At 34.9% G+C, this 21011-nt stretch overlaps 1 pseudogene; it reads left to right on the plus strand.

The window, feature by feature from the left end:
• Window positions 1-659: 659 nt before the first annotated feature.
• LOC132269766 (arogenate dehydrogenase 1, chloroplastic-like) lies at window positions 660-2559 on the plus strand (annotated as a pseudogene).
• Window positions 2560-21011: the final 18452 nt, after the last annotated feature.

Consider the following 21011-nt stretch of genomic DNA (forward strand, 5'->3'; position numbering starts at 1 on the left):
AACTAAGTTGAGTAGCTTCCTGAATTAATGGACGGAGGTTAAGTCACATCAACTGAATAAGTTGAGTGACTAACCAGTTGGTTGGTTGTATGTCAGTTTATTAAATATTTGAACTACATACCCTAGATTTGGATGGATTTTATATATATGTTTATGGTACCACGAGCTGAGCTTGAGTCTCAGACTCGTTGGTTAGGGTGCGTATATGCGGTGGATGCGTAGCTAGTTATAATTGGTTGAGGTGTACCCTGTTAAGTCTAGGTACTCATGCCCACCTTTGGGTGCGTATTCGCATGTTGCCTTCTATTCAGGTTGAGACCCCTATTATAGACTAGTGAATGTCCCTTAGTGTGGATATATTTATACGTATGGACTAGATAGATATTGTGAGATGTCTACGGTGTATCTGCGTATCGAGTCATTGTATGGATTGCAGTTAGATTAGAACTTGCTCGTGGGTCTGACCCACTCCTTCATTATTCTTTTCAGGTACAGGACGGTTCCAGCCATAAAGCTTGATCGTGATTGTCGAGGACAGTCTCACCTTCATCTGATTACGTAGTACTTCTCTCGATGTTTCTAGCATTATCTATTTTCAGTTTTCAGTTTCAGTTGAACTTTTGGTTAGGGGTCCATCAGAGGATTTCCAAGTTGTAACCTTGAAGTTTTAGAGGATTGGAGTTTCAATTTTCAGTTATACATAGAGGGTTTTATTATTATTATTTCTTTCAGCTTTATTCTATCTTTATTATTTCTTTTTGTCGTCTGTGTTCATTTTAAAATACTTTAATTGTTTGATATTCCCTCGGGTTTGGGCCTGGGCCTGATCAACCCGTGTCTCGGATCCAAGGGGTATCACATCACGCTACTTCGAAATACCCCAGTTATTGAAAAAAATAATAATAATTAAAATAATAATAATAATAATAATGACTACCTACCTAATATAGTCTTAAGACCAAACTCGCCCCCATTTTTTTTTTTTTTTTCTCTCTCTTTCTTTGCCACACCAATCATGCATGTTTCATCAATTAAATAAACTTAATTGGTAAAGTTACCTAATCAGATCTAGTTGTTCCATTCCGTAGCTCTGCACTTCTGTAAGACAGACCCTAGACCAAACTCGCCCCCACTCTCTTCTCTCTTTCTGTGCCACCAATCATGTCTGGTTCATCTTCTTCTACCTCCTCGTTAAGATTATTAAAGATAGGTATAGTAGGATTTGGCACCTTTGGTCAGTTCCTGGCAAACACCATGATCAAACAAGGTCACACTATAACGGCAACTTCTCGATCCGATTACTCTCAGCTGCGTGCCCAATTGGGTATCTTATTCTTCAGGTATATAGATAAGAATACATGTCTGCAATTTTTTTTTTTCCTGAGTTTATAGATTAGTACATGTTTATGCATTGGCAGGGAAATGGAGGCATTTTTTGGAGAGGACAACGATGTCATATTGTTATGTACATCAATTATATCTCTATCAAAGGTCCTCAAGTCAATGCCATTCCACTGTCTGGAACGGCTAACATTCTTTGTCGATGTACTCTTAGTCAAAGAACACCCATGAGATGTTTTATTGCAAGTATAGTTTTATACCTAGTTGATTTCTATTTTGTTTATTGTGTATAATGAAATGTGTTAATTTATGTATGTATGATACTATGTCCTTATTCTCTTAAGGTACTGCCGGAGGAGTTAGATGTGTTTTGCACTCACCTGATGTTTGGGCCGGAGAGTGGGAAAAATGGGTGGAAAGACTTGAGGTTCATGTATGATAGAGTTCGAATAAAGGATGAAACTATATGTTCAAGTTTTCTCCAAATTTTCGAAAGAGAGGTAAACATTATGAGCAAATACATTTTGCTTTGAATAGATAATGATATCTATATGTATATATAAGTTCATCACAAAGTCAAGTATTTAACTGTCCTAAAGCTAATCCATACCAATGGAACATGTTTTGATAGGGAAAAATAAACATACCTTGACCTAACGATAGAGATAACTAAGTGGTGACCAGCCGTCAGACTAATAAACCTACCCTACCTTGGATAAGAAAGATTAGATTTCATTATCAAGGATAATGAAATCTGACGTGGTTCAACAGGGTAAGGATAATCCTATCACAATTGGAGGAAGTCAAAAGGGTTAAATCATATCCCCACAAATCTGGAAACAAACGGATCCCTTTGATCTCGCATAAGCGGATCTCCTCTGATCTCCCAAATAAACTGAGGGAGAACGACTATAAGAAGGAGATCCTACCGGTCAATAAAGGTACTACAAAAAAACTATTACTAATCCTTGTCTTTCTTTTAGACCTCCGGTGACTGACTTAATCGTCGGAGAGCTCTTAGTAGGCACCACACTGGTGTCGTCAAGCTTTATTGATCTTCTATTCTTTTCTTTACAGGGAAACAGTGCTGTATCGGACCGCGGCGAATTTCAGCCTCAACAGTTGGCGCCATCTGTGGGAAATACGGTTTCCTTATATATTGTTCAGTTGGGTATATGCGTTTGCGGTGGGATCTGGTCAAAGGGAAGAGTCGGGTGAAAACCTAGATGTCCCAAATGAACAGTAACGGCTTATAGCGTTAGAATTACAGGTCCAAACTCTGAATCAGGGTATAGACCTATTGATCCAGCAAAATACAGCGCTCCAACAACTTCTTGTTCTACCGGTTCAACAGTACTTGCCACGACAAGACCTCTCAAACCCAAACAGAAGTAATGGGAATTTTGAGGAGCGGGATAATCATCCTCCTTGAAATAAGACTGAAGTGGAACAAAGCCAGGTGGGGGACCGACATAGAGAGGTGGGGAACCGACATAGAGAGGTGGGGAACCGACATAGAGAGGTGGTCCACCGATCTCTTCCACGGAGTTCCCGACCCCATGAAGGCACAACCTTCTGTGTTAAGCAAAAGACAATGAAAGTTACCTATGTCGACCTGCAGATCAAGGATCTCAAGGGGAAAATGGAAAATGTAATGCAGGCTATGAAAGGGAAAGGTCCTGCCACCGTAGATGACCTGGTGCAGAGGACCAATTTACCGTTCAACCCCGTCATTATGAAATGCCCATTGCCTAGCAAATTCAGGATGCCCTTGTTCGAAAGCTTCGATGGGACCAAAGATCCTCTCGATCACCTAGAGACCTTTCAAGCTCTTATGCATTTACACGCTGTGCCAGATGAAATCATGTGCCGAGCTTTTCCCACTACACTTAAGGGATCAGCAAGAGTTTGGTTTAACAAGTTGAAGCCAGGAACCATCAACACCTTTGAAGAACTGAGTAAGCAATTTGTGAGCCACTGCTTTGTAGTTCAAAGGCATAGGAGGCCGGCCACTTACCTGCATACCGTGAAGCAACAGGAAGGAGAGTCGGTCCGGGAATACATCACCCTATTCAACAGAGATATGTTGCAGGTAGAAGAGGTGGACGACAAGGTAGCTTTGATTACTTTCATAGGAGGACTCCAAACCTCTAGATTCTTGTTCGCCTTATCTAAAGAACCCCTCACTAGCATGGCGGAATTATTAATCAGGGCACAGAGACACATGAACGCTGAAGACACCATGAGTGCACGAAAGGGAAAGAAAGGAGAGGACAAAAAGAGGTCAGCCCCTCTTGCCAGGGATGAAAATGATACCAAATATAAGAGATCGTTCTTCAGCCAGAGCAATAGCATATATCGTGAGGAGGACTCAGATGAGTATACCGACTAATAATTATCTCACAGTTGGAATTAGCCTTATCAAGTCATTCCAAATAAAGACTGGGGGTATCTGTGGGAACATCATTTCACGTGTTCTTTTATTTTCCAATAAAGCACCAATGAGATGGATGACCCTCAATTTCTATGCAATAAAATATTACGTTTTCAGTTACCTACCTGTGTGATAATATTAAGCTTATAATAATCTATTTATCTTGTTAAAGGGACAAGAAGCCGACTACTCCTTCTACACAAAAGGGTGAAATAATTAAAACTTCCTTCATTTATTAGAGAGACAAGACAACTACCTCCCCTATTATAAGGGATGATAATGAGTGTTCTGAATTAAAAGGACCCGGGCTGAATGAGTTCCGTAATCAATATCTGTAATGACCCGGTCATTTGACTCCTTTTCCTTTTTTCTGAAATTTTACGGATGAATTTTTTCCGTTTAATTTTTTTTTCTAAGCTCTGTTTCTCGTCACTTAGTGTCGTCTCGAGTGCTTGGAAATGGTTTCTGTGACTCTTTCGTTTGGATTAACAACTTCCTTTGAGGAGCGAGTCATTTCCATATTTTCACTTTTCAGACACTATGCACTATTTCGTCCTTTTCCATATTTTGTCTTTTCCCCATTTGTCAATTTTCGGCACAACCACACTTTTCATGCTCAGAGTTAGATTTTGACTTCACGTATCTTCATTCGAAGTGGTTTCCACGAAATACATATCTTTACTTTTGTAAGAAAGTACTCTGGTTGCTCCCGGTGTCCATAGGGGCATGGATGCATAGTTCTTTAGAATCTTTTTCTTTTCTTGTGATGTTTTTCATAAATATCTTTTGAAAATATTTTATTTCGGGGTTTTTTAAGAAAATATCTTTTGGAAGATATTTTCATTCTGAAGCAGTTTTGCAGTTAACCCTTTTTGTATGGGTCATTGTGCAATTAACGAAAGTTATTGCAAAAATACTTCGTCTGGAGCCTGGATCCTCGTACGGGATTCATTTTCACATTCTGTCGAGTCGTGTACTCTTAGAATTTTCTTCTGGTCATTTTTCTCCAGTTTCAGAATTTCTGACCCCGGTTGCCGCTGAACTTGTTCGGGGCATAACTTTCTGCTCGGGATTCGGTTTTCGACGCCGTTTCTTCCATTATTCATATTTTCTCATTTTGAATCTTTTGTTCATTGAGTTTTGCCGTTTGAGTGCGTTTGCTCAAAACCTACTTTTCCGGACCCGGCAGGGCCCTTTCGGGGCACTTTTTGAGAATTTCTATAAATAGGGTGACTTAAGAGAAAATATCAGATTTCTCTCTCTCCCTCTCTCTCTCCTTTCTTCTGGCCGAAATCCGTGGCAGCCATGGCTACCATCTCCTCTCTCTTCTTTTGGTCCACTTTTCTTTGATGAAAAGTCTTCGGCCTTAACGTTTAATGCTTGTCTCGACGACACGCACCTTACGCCCTTATTAAAATCCATTTCTGACCATTTCTTGAGTTCGGGTTTAAAGTCAAGTTGTGATTTTTATGGGGCTTCTTGCGGATTCTTGTTCACGGTGTTGTCCCTGACAAAACCTCTCGGTATCGTCGGATTCGGAGCACTTTTCTTTCGGTGGGGAATTGAGATTTTCATCTCAAATTAAGGTAGGGGGTGTTATAGGTTTAATTCTTGTTATATAGTATATTATTGATGCTTATACAACTTGTTTACATGCTTAAATATGAAATTTAAGGATTTTATTATTTATTTTTCTTGTATGAGATTTGATTTTTCCGGTTGCTCATAGCTTGTTTTAAACATGTAGCATCGTATTATATTACTCCATAATATGGTCATTGCCATATATTAAATTGAGGGTATTTGAACAAGTAATAAAGATTTTATTTAATATTAATTCACAGGGCCTTAACTAGTTTGAAATCAATATGTTTTAGCATATTATCTTAGGCTTTAATACACTCTTCAACATATGTGAAATTGAAAGTAATCGGAGATGTTTTAAAAATCTAGAGAATATTTAATTAATTGATTAATTAATTTATTCCGAGTGTACTATTCACTTCATTGGAAATCCGACTTGATATTCATGATGTACATGCCATATAGTTTAACATATATTAAATCTAGAATATTTGATTAGGTCTCGAAACCTTGCATTTATTATTTTTCTAGTATTAAAGTTTAATATTCATGGTTGTATCTTGCATGTAATTCACTAGCAGTATGCTCTTAAATCAAGTCTTGGCATGTTGCATAACATACATTAAATTGAGATCATTTAGAAGACTTTCAAAATCTAGATATTTTAATTGAAAAGGATTAATTAAGATCCATTCAATGGTTCCAGGGACTTGACTAAGTGTCTAACTTGTTTTTCATGATTTCCTTGACAAGTTCCTTCACGTGTATCAATTCGAGAATAATCGGATGAGTTTTGAAACTTATATTTATTTATTTCCTTTATATGGTACTTAACTCACATGGTTGTGTCTTGCATGAAATGAACTAGTAACTTGACATTGAACTTGACCTTGACATGATCCTTGGCATACCTTGTTCATAGAACATTTTGACCTGCCTTGAAATCTTGATAATTTAATCCCTTAAGTAAATTAAATTTCCTTATATGCTTCCATCGAGTTAATCATGCCTTGTTGTTGAATTTGTTCGACTTGTGAATTTGACTTGAATTTCATGAACTTTCATCTTTTTATCAAACATCGTGACCCCTTGTATCTAGGTTTCATTAAGGTACCTAATGAACATGCACATTCGTCTTGGAATGGTTTAATTACACATGTGTTGCTTAGAAAGTAATCGAATCATGTATCTTATATTTGTGGTATATTACTTCAATGGAATTCTTGTGTTATATATCTTGGTTTTATTCTATATAAATGCATACTATGATTTCTTAACATTTCACATGCCATCATAGTTGAGTACTTAGGGCATGACTTGTGTGTTCCAAAATCTTGGTTGTGCATGAAACATGGTTAATGCATTTCTTGTATATTGTTACAATCTTGACTTGCACAACTTGTTGATTTTGGGACTTGGGATATCAATCAAGAATTGATATGGGTAGGACTTGGTTCTAGTACCGGGGATTGTCCTCTTAGACTATAGTGTGCACAAGGGGAAAGGTACCCATGGGTTAGTAGCCCTAAAGTGATCTCAAGAGTACAGTTTTAATCCGGGCGATATCCGAGTTTCCACATTGGTTGATTTCACTCTTTAAATTTTAAGTTGTTATTCCTTGAAGATTTAAACTTGTCGTGTTATGTGAAATGCTCCAATCATGTTTCATTGCATAGATAGTATGCCTTGTCTATGATCTCATGTATAAATCTTGTCGTGTTAATTTGAATGATCCAATCTTGTTATTTGCATAGATATTATGCCTTATTCGTAATTTCAAGTTTACTTCTTATCGTGTTAATTGGTGTATTCCAATCATGCTAATTACATTGATAATGTAATTCTTGTTAACTTGTATTCAAGAGTTCTTCTTATCATGTTCTTTGAATTATCCAAATCTTGATTCGTTTTATACGTGTTTAAGTATCATGATTCTTGTTGCTTATTACTCTAGGGTAGCTTAGGATGCTTCCTGAGTCTCATTGTGACATAGACGTTAGGTGGCATGAGCCCCTTTGACATGTTTCACCTTAAGGTGATAAAATTGTAAAATGCTAGGTTGATGCATGTTCATTTCCTACGAGTAGCTTTATGTTACTCACCCACGTAGTAGGGACATTTTTTAGGTATAGGATTCAAGACTCAGAGAATTGTACATGCCTTTGGTGGTTTGGAGATTTGAAGCTCCTTTTAAAGCATTCTTGTTCACATGCAAGTGTTAACATGTTTAAGTTTTTCTTTTGATGTTGTAACACTTAGTTAGGTTCAACATGCTCTTTTTGCCTTAATGTATGTAAAGTGTACTTAGATACACTAATTGGGATCTATTTGATATGTATGGCATGAGGCCAAGGGCCATGGACTTTAAACTTTAAGTATATGTATTTAAATTCCAAGTTACATCTTTGAAATGTAAACTTTTCCAACTTTAGAGGTTTGACGTGTCAAATTTTGTAAACAGAGTGTAATGAGGTTATAGACCATTACAACATGTTTAAAATACCATATTACACTTGCGTGCATGTTCACATCATCATACTTTAGCACATAATGTAGATTGAGCATGCCATGGGGGATTCCAAGTAGACTTTCAACTTTGGGTGCATAACATGTAGTTTTTGCACTTTCTCAAGTCATTTCGGTCGACCAAAATACCATTTCGGTCGACCAAAGCTTATTGGTTTTCATTTGAGCATCAAAACCTCACTTTCCAGTAGCCATTTTCACTGTTCAGGGCCATTTCGGTCGACCGATGGCTTATTTCGGTCGACCGATGGTTCATTTTGGTCTACCAAATCAACATCTCCTTAAAAACATGTTTTCAGCTCTCAGCATGTTCATTCGGTCGTCCGACATCCAAATAGGGTGATTCTTGAGCCTAAATTCATGAATTTTGAGTCAGCTTTCCAATGGTACCTATGCCATTCTCAGATTCAAATCACAGTGGGAGTTATTTATGTTTTAGTGGGATAGTGTCAAATTTTGCTTAAACCGGGAAGGGGCATTTTGTGGAATTCATGTCCAAAGTTCTTAGAACCTCTTGGAATATTGTGAAATGATTAGTATAGGTTGTGTGGACCTCATTTGACTTGTTTAGAGTCAAATATCCCTTTTCAATTGTAAATTGACCATTTTGCCCTTGGTTAATGAGTTTTGCTCATTTTTCTACATCTTGTTATTTCTCCTTCGTTCGGACTCCGAATCATGCGATTCTTGAGTCCATCTTGATAAATTTTTCATTGTCTTTCCAATGGTGAATGTGGTCTAATTTGGACTACATCTCGTTCCTTCGGTGGTCATTGGTGCCTTAGGGTACCATTTAACCTTCATATCCTAGTTTCTTGCTTCCGCATCTGGATCCGTTATCGGGTAAATCTTCGGTTCATCACTGACCCACTGGGTTGAATCAAACCCGGGTCATTATAATATCCCCTTACTATAAGGGATAGTAAATAAATGTCTTGTATTAAAAGGATCCGGGCTGAATGAATCCCGTAATCAATATCCCCGTACTATAAGGGATAGTAAATAAATGTCACGTATTAAAAGGATCCGGGATGAATGAATCTCGTAATCAATATCCCCATACTATAAGAGATATTAAATAAATGTCCTATATTAAAAGGATCCGGGCTGAATGAATCCCGTAATCAATATCCCCGTACTATAAGGGATAGCAAATAAATGTCCTATATTAAAAAGATTCGGGCTTAATGAATCCCGTAATCAATATCTCCGTACTATAAGAGATAGTAAAGAAATATCCAATACTCAAGGGAAGTTTACCCACGGTAATATTACCTCAAGGAAGCATACCCAAGGGAAGATTACCCAAGGGAATATTATCCAAGGGAATATTATCCAATGGAAGAGTGCCCAAGGAAACATTTCCCAAGGAAAGAGTTCCCAAGGGTGGCAAAAAAAAAACTACTATTCATATGAACAGTACCTGCGGGTACTGTTCCCAGGGCAAGGGAGGAAAAAAAAAAAAGCTACTATTCCCAGGGCAAGGAAGGGAAAGGAAAAAAAAAAAAAAAAAAAGCTACTGTTCATATGAACAGTACCCGCGGGTACTGTTCCCAGGGCCAAAAAAAAAAAAAATTTATTATTATTACATTCCCAAAGCTAGACGAGCAAGCTTGGGAATGGGGGGCAACTGATAAGAAAAAATAAACATACCCTACCTTGACCTAACGATAGAAATAACTAAGTGGTGACCAGTCGTAAGACCGATAAACCTACCCTACCTTGGATAAGAAAGATTAGATTTCATTATCAAGGATAATGAAATTTGATGTGGTTCAACAGGGTAAGGATAATCCTGGCACAATTGGAGGAAGTCAAAAGGGTTAAATCATATCCTGACAAATCTGGCAACAAACGGATCTCCTCTGATCTCGCACAAGCAGATTTCCTCTGATCCCGCAAATAAACTGAGGGAGAGCGACTATAAAAAAGAGATCCTACCGGTCAATAAAGGTATGACAAAAAAACTATTACTAATCATTGCCTTTCTTTTAGACCTCCGGTGACTGACTTGATTGTCGGAGAGCTCTTGGCAGGTGTAACGACCCGGGTTTTGATTCAACCCGGTGGATCGGTGATGAGCCGAAGATTGACCCGATAACGGATCCAGATGCAGAAGCAAGAAACAAAACGATGGTCTCCCAAAGCACAACACACCTCTAAGACACTAAGATGACCTTCCATGAGGTCTCGAAACCCAAAGGAAACAAAAACGTGGGAGCAAAAGATAAACCTAGGTCTCTAGAGATACGAACCATCCCTAGGACACCAAAGTAACTTTCCATGAAGTCACGGAACTCATGGAAATAACCGGGAACGGAAACTAGGATAAAAAGGTCAAATGGTACTCCATGGCACCACCAATGACACCCAAGGGAACAAGATGTAGTCCAACTAGACCACGCACGCGATTAAATGGCTTAAACAAGGTCAAGTGGGAATGAACGAAACGAAGTTAACCTGTCTAGGCAACAAACCAAAGGACTCTTAAGGTCGGTATTTTATATTTCCATTTTTTTAAATAATTATTTTTCAAATTATTAAATGCTATTATTCCACCATTATTACACCTTTATTTTTTTGACTTATTGTCTTGCATCACTATTCTCTTGAAAAAAATATAATTTATCATCTTTAATACGGTGCCCTTTGAAACAAATTCCTGACTCCGCCCCTACATGTCGTGCTCAGAAAATTAATGATCATAAGCTTTTTATCTCTCTTAATACTAAAAGAATTTATTTTTTTTCGGAATGTGATCTGGTTTCACATGTTTGAATTAATATTTCTAAAAAAACAAAAACAAAAATTCTTAATTATGAATACTATGAAATTTTTTGCTTAAAAATATCTTTATTATGAATACATGTTACCAAAACTTTCAAAGTTTCTTCTATGTATTTATATTCAAAATATCCATAAAATGCTTTTTAAATGGATAAATTGAAATTGAAATCAACGTAACAACTTTCATACTTGAGTTAGCTCAATCAGGAGGGATTTCGACCTCGCAATTGAGATCTCCTCTTTCGAGTATCTCCTTCACCATTGTTAAAATAAATTTTGATCTTTATTTCTAAATTCTTAAATTACTGCACAAATACATATATGTCTATATGAAACAAATAAGAATACTATCTTTATTGCGAAGGCCCTAGTGAGTACTCTCTCACTCGGAGAGGTGGTTGGTGAAAATGTCACCACCACTTTCCCTTATAAAGGCATCCTTGCTCCCCCTCTAGAACTTTACTCATTAATATTAACAACTCGACAAACATTCCGAATCTTATTCACATTCCACAAGGCTCTCCAACATTCTAAAAAATTCCAACTCACTCCATCACTTCACAATCCTCTACACAACCTAAAAGACTCCAGCCCATGCACAACCCTTACACAGACCAAAATGGTTTTTCGACGCTTGCATGGTCCTACCATAATCAGCAACGGTTCTTTTTTGGTTCTCTCTACTCCTCGTCTTTCTTTAATTTTTTTCTTGCTCTTCTTTTTTCTAACATTTAACGGCAATGTTGACTCTTAAAGCTGAACTCAACGGCTAATAGATACCATAACATTATGTAAAACATGAAGTCTGCAAATTAATAGTCCTAAAAACTTAAAAACAAAATGTAGTTGAAAATAATGGTTTAGAGGATGATGACCTTGATGCAACAAGTTCAAATTAAGAAAATGTCTTTCTATGTGAAGATAAAATTATATACATGTGACTCTTTCATAAACTCCATAATAGCAGGAGGTTTCTCCATTGGATTTTTTATTATTATTTTAGAAATTAAAAAATTGTGTAGTGCATGGAATGGTTTGATGCCTTGTTTAAAAGAAGAGAAGTGATACATCTTCCGACTTCAATTGCCGATTACTCTTGCGAATATAACGTGGTTGGAAATGGGTCGAAGAGAAAGATATGTTTACGGAAATTTTTTTAAGAGTTCTAATGGAATTCAACCACGTTGTATTCGTAAGAATAGTCGACAATTAACGTCGAAAGACGTATCATTTTTCTTAAAAGAATTTATAGTTTTAGACGGTTTCAAATTCAATCAAGTAAAATACAAAATAATTCCATGCTACATTTGATAGTATGAAATTGGTGCCTTCAATTTCATGTTATCGGACAGAATATTAATTAATTTGGACCTGTATATTGTAATTTTTATTAATTATATGACTAGTTGTTCTTTTGGAAATTGCATACAGTTTCATTTCGTAACCATCTCTGGTCAGCAAAATGAACTATGAAGAATAATCAAAGGAAACACAGGCATGAACTTAATTATTGAATAAAAAAGAATTCAGTTCCACAAAATTAACGTTATCATTGCAATTTCGAATACTTATTTAGAATATATATATATATATATATATATGATTAACTAGTTTTATATTGGAAGCGTGGCTGGTGACCATGGTGTCATATATGTTGGCTGATGGCGGCTTGCCAGATAAATTTATCTGGACACACGCACACACCACAAATCGCGTAAAGATATGTAACATGTGGTAATGATAGTGTTCAATTATGCTGCATGATGAACCTAGGTTTATATAACTTATCAAGAGCCAAGTTTTAAATTATTCTTTTTTGTCACTTTTGTTATAAACTTTGCTTAAGCACAACTTTAATTAAGAGAGTAAATTATTTTACCTCAATTGAATGCTTGTGGCTAGGATTGCAATTTGCAACCATTCCCATTTTTTAATAGGCTTGGGTATCAAAAAAATTTATTTTATTTTTAATAATTTGGGTTTAGTGTGGATTAGAAAATTCCAACACTGGCTAACTAATACGGAGTAGTAGTTAATACAGAAAAAACTTCAACGCTGAGGCAATATCAAAAACCAACAACGCCACCTCCATAGCAGCACTACCCTCACCCTTCACAGCCTCTACAAGCACTTTAGCATCAAATTCAAAACATAAATGCGTCAAGTGAAGCGATTGAGCCCAAATAAGAGCACGGCGTAAACAAATAGCCTCTGCCACCAAAGCTGAAGTAGTCAGAAATTGCTGAAACACCACACTGTGAAGAATTGATCCATCCGAGGTTCTAAAAACTGCTCCGCCACCACCCATGGAGGAGACGGCAGAAAAACAAGCATCCACATTACACTTAATATGCCCAGGTAAAAGAGGACTCCAAACCGGAGAGGAAGAAGTACCAGTAGTTGGACCACCCACAATCCTCCTACACCTCACCCACGTCTCAGCAAATTTCCAAAATCTTTCCACTGCATTGATTCACAACCTATAAAGGACTCCAGAAAACCTTTTCAAACACAAACCTATTACGAGCCTTCCACAACGCCCAAAGAAAAAAAGAGATCAGCCCTATACCAGAATTGTCAGCATTAGAACAAACAACATTGCGTAAAATATAAAACCACCAGTCCAAAAAAGAATGAAAAACGATATTGGAAAAATCCAGCCGAAGCGAAGACAATTTCCACACCTACAGAGAATGAGGACACTTGAAAAAAAGGTGAGCAATATTCTTGGCCTCAACTCCACATTGAGCACAAATAGGAGTAAGTCTCAACCCCCGATGAAAAAGAGATAACCCCGTAGGTAGGGCATCATGACAAAATCACCACAAAAAATACTTAATTTTAGAAGGAATGTCACAACGCCAAACATACTTCCACCAAGCAACAGTGCCCGAACTCAAAGAGATAGCACCATCAGACTCAACGGTATCATTCCATTCATCTCATTAAAAGAAACAACAAATCCATAAAGTAGAATTAACAGAAAACTTGTCATTAAAATCAGGGGACCAATGTGAAACATCATCTTTATCATAATGACTAAATGTTTATTTACTTAGACTGCTAAAATCAGTGGACGAGTATAAAAGACATGTCAATCAGCAAAAGGGCCCACAGTGATTAATAATTGAACGCCTGTGGCTAGGATTGCAATTTGCAAACCATTCCCATTTTTTAACAGGCTTGGGTATCAAATAATTTTATTTTATTTTTTATTATTCGGATTTAGTGTGGATTAGAAAATTCCAACACTGGCTAACTAATACGAAGTGGTACTAGTTAATTCAGGTCGTACCCAGAAAATGAATGTTCATAAACTGTCTTAATAATAGAATTAATATTGTTATACCAAGAAACTCGCAACTCACTTTATTCGGCCACTTCAACGTCCTTCGTCATAACTATATTATATTGCAACTAGGTGAACATGTGTGTGCGCGGAGAGAGAGGTGTGCACTTAGCTATGTGTAGTGTGTATTGTGTGGATGAAAAAATGTGTAGAAAAGGTTGGTATTTATGGGAAGAGAGTGTGTGTGTGTGTGTGTGTTTTAATACTAATAATTAGAGTGCTTCTAAAGTGTGATTATCTGTTAACCTAAATTTAAGCGGCTCACACGGACCAAAAATGTTCTTAGCTAGCATGGTCCTACCAGCAACGGTTCTTTTTGGTTCTCTAGCCATCCATCCCCCTCTCCTTTCTTTAAATTTTTTTTTCCTCCTTTTCTTTTTTCTTACATTCAACGGTAATGTTGACTCTAAAACCTAAACTCAATGGCTAATAGGCCAACACATATGCATAAAAAATAAGAAGGGTAAAAAAAAAATTTAGAAAAGAATTCTCTGGTGTAGTCACCAGGGGCCTCATGCAACGAGTCTGTCTTAAGTTCGATTATTACATTCTAATTTGTGTTTGATAGGAAAGAAAAAAGAGGCGTGGAAAGAAAATAGGTAGAAAAGAACGAACTTCTTTTATTCGATAGAGATGATATAAGAAAAGAAAGGAAAAAAAAAGGAAGGATGATTCATTCTACTTCCTTTACAAATTTTCAAATATTGTTAGATATAATGGCAAAAATAATTAAACTTTATCTTTATTTATTTTTTAACTAACATGGTAAATTATGAATTTATTCTTTTCTCTTTTATCCAACTGAACAAAAAAAAAAAAAAAAATGCATAATCTCTTTTCTAGGGATGTCTCATCCATTCCTTCTTCTCTCCTTTGCATCCAATTTTTTTTTTTTCTTTCTTATTGAACAAGGCATAAAAGATGGGTGTAACTTATAGAAATTATTGGTGATTGCATATACTCCGTCTGTCTCAAATTAAAAGTTCATTTTCGGGAATCTAACTTTGTAAGAGGATGTGTTTTAATAATGATGAATCTTGCAATGTATTGGTGAATAGTATATAAGTAAAATATTGGGCTATGAATGCATAAGCGGATAAAGAGTACATGTGTTATTGTATTGGTAGAGTAGGAAATGAATATCAAACCAGTTCTAGTGATTCTACATGATGTGATGATTTATTTTTTATAAGTTCAACATAAGAAAATAAATTGATAATATTACAAAAATAGTCTTTTGACTTTTCAAATAGAACATTTATTTTGAGACCGTCAAAAATAAACAGGTGACATTAAATTTAGGACGGAGAGAGTATTATTACTTTGAAACAAAAGGTGATTGAATTTGACAAAAAAAAATATATATTCAAAAGTAATAATAATAGTATATGATATTAATTATATGAACCATGAAGAATAATTAACATTATCATTGCAATTTCAAATACTTATCTAGAATATAAATAACTATATATATTATAATATATACCGGGGGCAATGATAGACATATCTCACAATAATTAAGTAATTTTTATATTGGCAGGGGCGGGTGACTATGGTGTCATATCTGTTAGCTGATTGCAGTTTGCCAGATACAAATTATCTGGACACGCACACCTCAAATCGCGAAAAGATACGTGACATGTGGTAATGATAGCTGCATAATGGAACGTAGTTTTATATAGAACTTATTGAGAGGCAAGTTTTAAATAGTTTTTTCTTTTTTTTCTTTTTTTTCTTTTGTTATAAAACTTTGCTTAAATATAAATTTAATAAGAGTAAATTATTTTACCTCCTCATTTGATGTTTTTATTTTTCTCCCCATCCTCCAAACAAAAATAAATAAGCACCAAGAATAATAAAAAATTTAGTGACTTGATGGTCAGATCCTAAGTCACATAAGTCACATAAAGCACGTGTCATAAATAATGAGAATTTGAACCAAAACGCGTGCGAATAATAAGAACGACACTTATTAAGAAAAATTGTGTAAATTAAGTCAGATCTGTACCGAAAAAAATAGAACTAATTATTTTTCTTAACATATATTCTAAATGCTTATATACTTTAACTAGGGCTGCAACTCGGGAGGGTTGGACGGGTTTAAGGTATAACTTGAGCCCAACCCATTATATGAAATGTTAAACTCAAGCCTAACCCTAACCCTATCATTAAACTTAACTACTCAACTCAAGCCCAACACATCCTTCTACTTTGAAATTCGAGCTTAAATTCCGGGTAAAAATTTCGGGTTAATTCGAGTTAAATTAATTTTAGATAAAATTACTCTTAAACGAAAAAAAAATTTAAAGACTTTTTGTAAATTTTTAATAAATTACAAACAAATTTTTAGAAAATTAATTCTCTTAAATGTTAATATACAATAAGTTAAGATTTAACAAAAAAAAAAAAGTAATTATAGTTTAAATATTATATATAATGTATTTAAAAGTAAAAATATACATGAAAATAATATTAGAATTCGGGTTCGGATTTGCTCGGGTTGCTAACATTTCAACCTAAGTCCAATCCTAATTAAATTCGGGTTGAGATCTTTCAATCCAAATCCAACCCTAATTGTAAAAATAATTGCCCAACCCTTGAAAAATTGGGCTGGACTCGAATTGGGTTCGGGTTACCCAAACTTAAGTTGCACCCCTAACTTTAACTGCCAAAATTAGTGGATGAGTATACAAGACATGTCCAAACAGCAAGGCCGACAGTGATTAACAATTGAATGCTTGTGGCTAGGATTGCAATTTGCAACCATTCCCATTTTTTAGGTTTGGGTAGCATTTTTTAGAAAAATAATATTAATAATTCGGGTTTAGGGCATCTCCAATGTACTCTCCGAATTCAAGCTCTCCAAATTTGCCATATCAGTATTTTTCCATAACCACGTCAGCATTTCTCATAGTCACGTTAACGTTTTAAAATCTCCAAATTTTAGCTATCGGATGTACTCCAATGGTGCATTTTCGCTTTCCAAAAATATTAATATTTTAAAATTTTAAAATAAAATTTATTTTTTAACTTTTTCTTAACAGCTATATTTGAACTAAACAATGAAAGGTTTCTAATATCATTTGAAATAAACAATGAAAGGTTTTTTTAAAAATAATAATAATTATGTATATAATTATTTTTTAAAAAATATATATATTTCAAAAAATAGGTTTTTATGCCAATATAACCGTTAAAGCACTGTTTGGGTCAGCCAAACAGTGCCTAAAAAGGCTATATGTTAGTAGGAATATTTTGAAAAGCAAATTTTTTTAAAGAAAACGCTTTTATCTATTTTTTTTAAACTTTTTTTGCCAAAATAAGCCTTTAAGGCACTGTTTGTGTCAGCCAAACAGTGCCTTAACGGCTCTTTGGTTTAATTATTTTGAGGAAAAAAAAGAGAGACAAAATCAGCCAAAAAACTGATTTTTTTTCTTTTTTCTTTTTTCAGCCCAACATGACTTACCAAACAGTGTTTTGGGCAAAAACACTGTTTGGGCCAGAATTTAAAAAGAAAAAGAAAATTGATGCGGGGCCGCAAATCGCCAACCCAATCTTGGTATTTGGTGGATCAAGAGTCTCAAAATGGGGCCCACTTTTTGAAGAGTCCATTGGAGCAACCCACTCTTCAAATTTGGCCCAAAATCACCGGAATCTACCCCATTGGACCTGCTCTTAGTGAGGTTAGAAAATTCCAACACTAGCTCGCTAATACCAGAGCCAACATAGCCCGGGGGGCATGGGCCCCCCCCGACCCCACGTGGGCTCATTAGTTTTAATTACAAATTGGCCTTTAATTTATAAAAGTTTTCAAAATGTTCCTCTAAAACAATTTTTTTCTAGAAAATAGCCATTAATTTTTATTACAAATAGGCCAAAATTTATTATAAAAAAAAAGTGAAAAATTCCCCCCGATATAATTATTTACCCTTGGGCCAATTAATTTTTATTGCAAATAGGCCTATAATTTATAAAAATTTTACAAAAATACCCACTAAAATAATTATTTTAAAAAAATATCTTTAATTTTTCTTTTCTTTACATTCTTACTCCTCCTCCTCTTCTTCTTCTTCTTTTTTTAATATTCTCTTTAAAAAAAAAAGTTGCATTCCTTTATTCAAACAATTTTTTTTTTCTCTTCAAAGTTTGGTAATTAAATTTGTTGTTAAAAGGACTCCAAAGGTCGGTATTTTATGTTTCCATTTTTTTAAATAATTATTTTTCAAATTATTAAATGCTATTATTCCACCATTATTACACTTTTATTTTTTTCACTTATTGTCTTGCATCACTATTCGCTTGAAAAAAAATATAATTTATCATCTTTAATACGGCGTCCCTTGAAACAAATTCCTGACTCCACCCCTGCATGTCGTGCTCAGAAAATTAATGTTCGTAAGCTTTTTATCTCTCTTAATACTAAAAGAATTTATTTTTTTTTGGAATGTAATCTGGTTTCACATGCTTGAATTAATATTTCCAAAAAACAAAAAACAAAAATTCTTAATTATGAATACTATGAAATTTTTTACTTAAAAATATCTTTATTATGAATACATGTTACCAAAACTTTCAAAGTTTCTTCTTGTATTTATATTCAAAATATCCATAAAACGCTTTTTAAATGGATAGATTGAAATTGAAATCAACGCAACAACTTTCATACTTGAGTTAGCTCAATCTGGAGGGATTTCGACCTCGCAATTGAGATTTCTTCTTTGGAGTATCTCCTTCACCATTGTTAAAATAAATTTGGATCTTTGTTTCTAAATTCTTAAATTACTGGGCAAATACATATACGTCTATATGAAACAAATAAGAATACTATCTTTATTGCGAAGCCCCTAGTGGAGTACTCTCTCACCCGGAGAGGAGGTTGGTGAAAATGTCACCACCACTTCCCCTTATAAAGGCATCCTTGCTCCCTTCTAGAACTTTACTCATTAATATCAACAACTCTACAAACATTCAAATTTTTGAAAAAAAAAAACTCTACAAACATTCAAAATCTTATTCACATTCCACACAGCTCTCCTACATTCTAAAAAAATCCAACTCACTCCATCACTTCACAATCCTCTACACAACCTAAAAGACTCTAGGCCATGCACAACCCTCACACAGACCAAAATGGTTTTTCGACGCTTGCATGGTCCTACCATAATCAGCAACGGTTCTTTTTTGGTTCTCTCTACTCCTCGTCTTTCTTTAATTTTTTTCTTGCTCTTGCTTTTTCTAACATATAACGGCAATGTTGACTCTTAAAGCTGAACTCAACGGCTAATAGATACCGTAACATTATGTAAAACATGAAGTCTGCAAATTAATAGTCCTAAAAACTTAAAAATAAAATGTAGTTGAAAATAGGTATAGAGGATGATGACCTTGATGCAACAAGTTCAAATTAAGAAAACGTCTTTGTATGTGAAAGATAAAATTGTATACATGTGACTATTTCATAAACTCCATAATAGTAGGAGCTTTCTCCATTGGATTTTTTATTATTATTTTAGAAATTAAAAAATTGTGTAGTGCATGGAATGGTTTGATGTCTTGTTTAAAAGAATTTATAGTTTTAGACTGTTTCAAATTCAATCAAGTAAAATACAAAATAATTCCATGCTACATTTGATAGTATGAAATTGGTGCCTTCAATTTCATGTTATCGGACAGAATATTAATTAATTTGGACCTGTATATTGTAATTTTTATTAATTATATGACTAGTTGTTCTTTTGGAAATTGCATACAGTTTCATTTCGTAACCATTTCTGGTCAGCAAAATGAACTATGAAGAATAATCAAAGGAAACACAGGCATGAACTTAATTATTGAATAAAAAAGAATTCAGTTTCACAAAATTAACGTTATCATTGCAATTTCGAATACTTATTTAGAATATATATATATATGTGTGTGTGATTAACTAGTTTTTATATTGGAAGCGTGGTTGGTGACCATGGTGTCATATATGTTGGCTGATGGCGGCTTGCCAGATAAATTTATCTGGACACGCACACACACCACAAATCGCGTAAAGATATGTAACATGTGGTAATGATAGTGTTCAATTATGCTGCATGATGAACCTAGGTTTATATAACTTATCAAGAGCCAAGTTTTAAATTATTCTTTTTTGTCACTTTTGTTATAAACTTTGCTTAAGCACAACTTTAATTAAGAGAGTAAATTCTTTTACCTCAATTGAATGCTTGTGGCTAGGATTGCAATTTGCAACCATTCCCATTTTTTAATAGGCTTGGGTATCAAAAAATTTTATTTTATTTTTAATAATTCGGGTTTAGTGTGGATTAGAAAATTCCAACACTGGCTAACTAATACGGAGTAGTAGTTAATTCAGGTAGTGTCTATATATATATATCCTCTTCCATTAAGTCACATAAAGTGAGAATATGAGCAAATTCGAAAGCGGAAGCTTGAGAATGGTAAAATTAAGTCAGAAACAGGAACATAGCAACACCTGCCGAGAAGAATTGTGTGACTTAACTCTTGCACTTCATCTTTATTCTAATTTATTTTAAATAACAAAAACACCCTGCCATCTTAAATATTAAGATCTACCCCACCAGAAAATTTACATCCAAAAGATCTTTGTTTCTCTCCTGATAAAAAGTTGTACAAAGCTCCTCATCCTAAACTCACAAATTCATTCCAATCATCAACGTTCTGGGTACTCTCCAACCCATCACCACCACAACTAACACCACTCCCATCACGCTTCTTGTTCGCCATCTTCTTCCTCGCAGGTTTAATATTCTTGCTTGAGAATTTGATCTAAAATATTTGATAATATTAGTGTTGAATCTTAATTAGCTTTCCACCAAAGACCTACAATTTCTATGTGCATACTGGTTGTCTACTCCATAGTTTTTCAACTTTCAAGGGACTATAACAGTGATTTTAGCTCAAAGCAGTGGAGCACAAGAACCAACCAATTTCAAACTGACAAACTGGATAATTATCTCG

The sequence above is a fragment of the Cornus florida genome, unplaced genomic scaffold (genome assembly GCF_030987335.1).
Source record: "Cornus florida cultivar Cherokee Brave unplaced genomic scaffold, ASM3098733v1 CherokeeBrave_3.0.0_Hap2_Chr08, whole genome shotgun sequence".
Classification (NCBI taxonomy): domain Eukaryota; kingdom Viridiplantae; phylum Streptophyta; class Magnoliopsida; order Cornales; family Cornaceae; genus Cornus; species Cornus florida.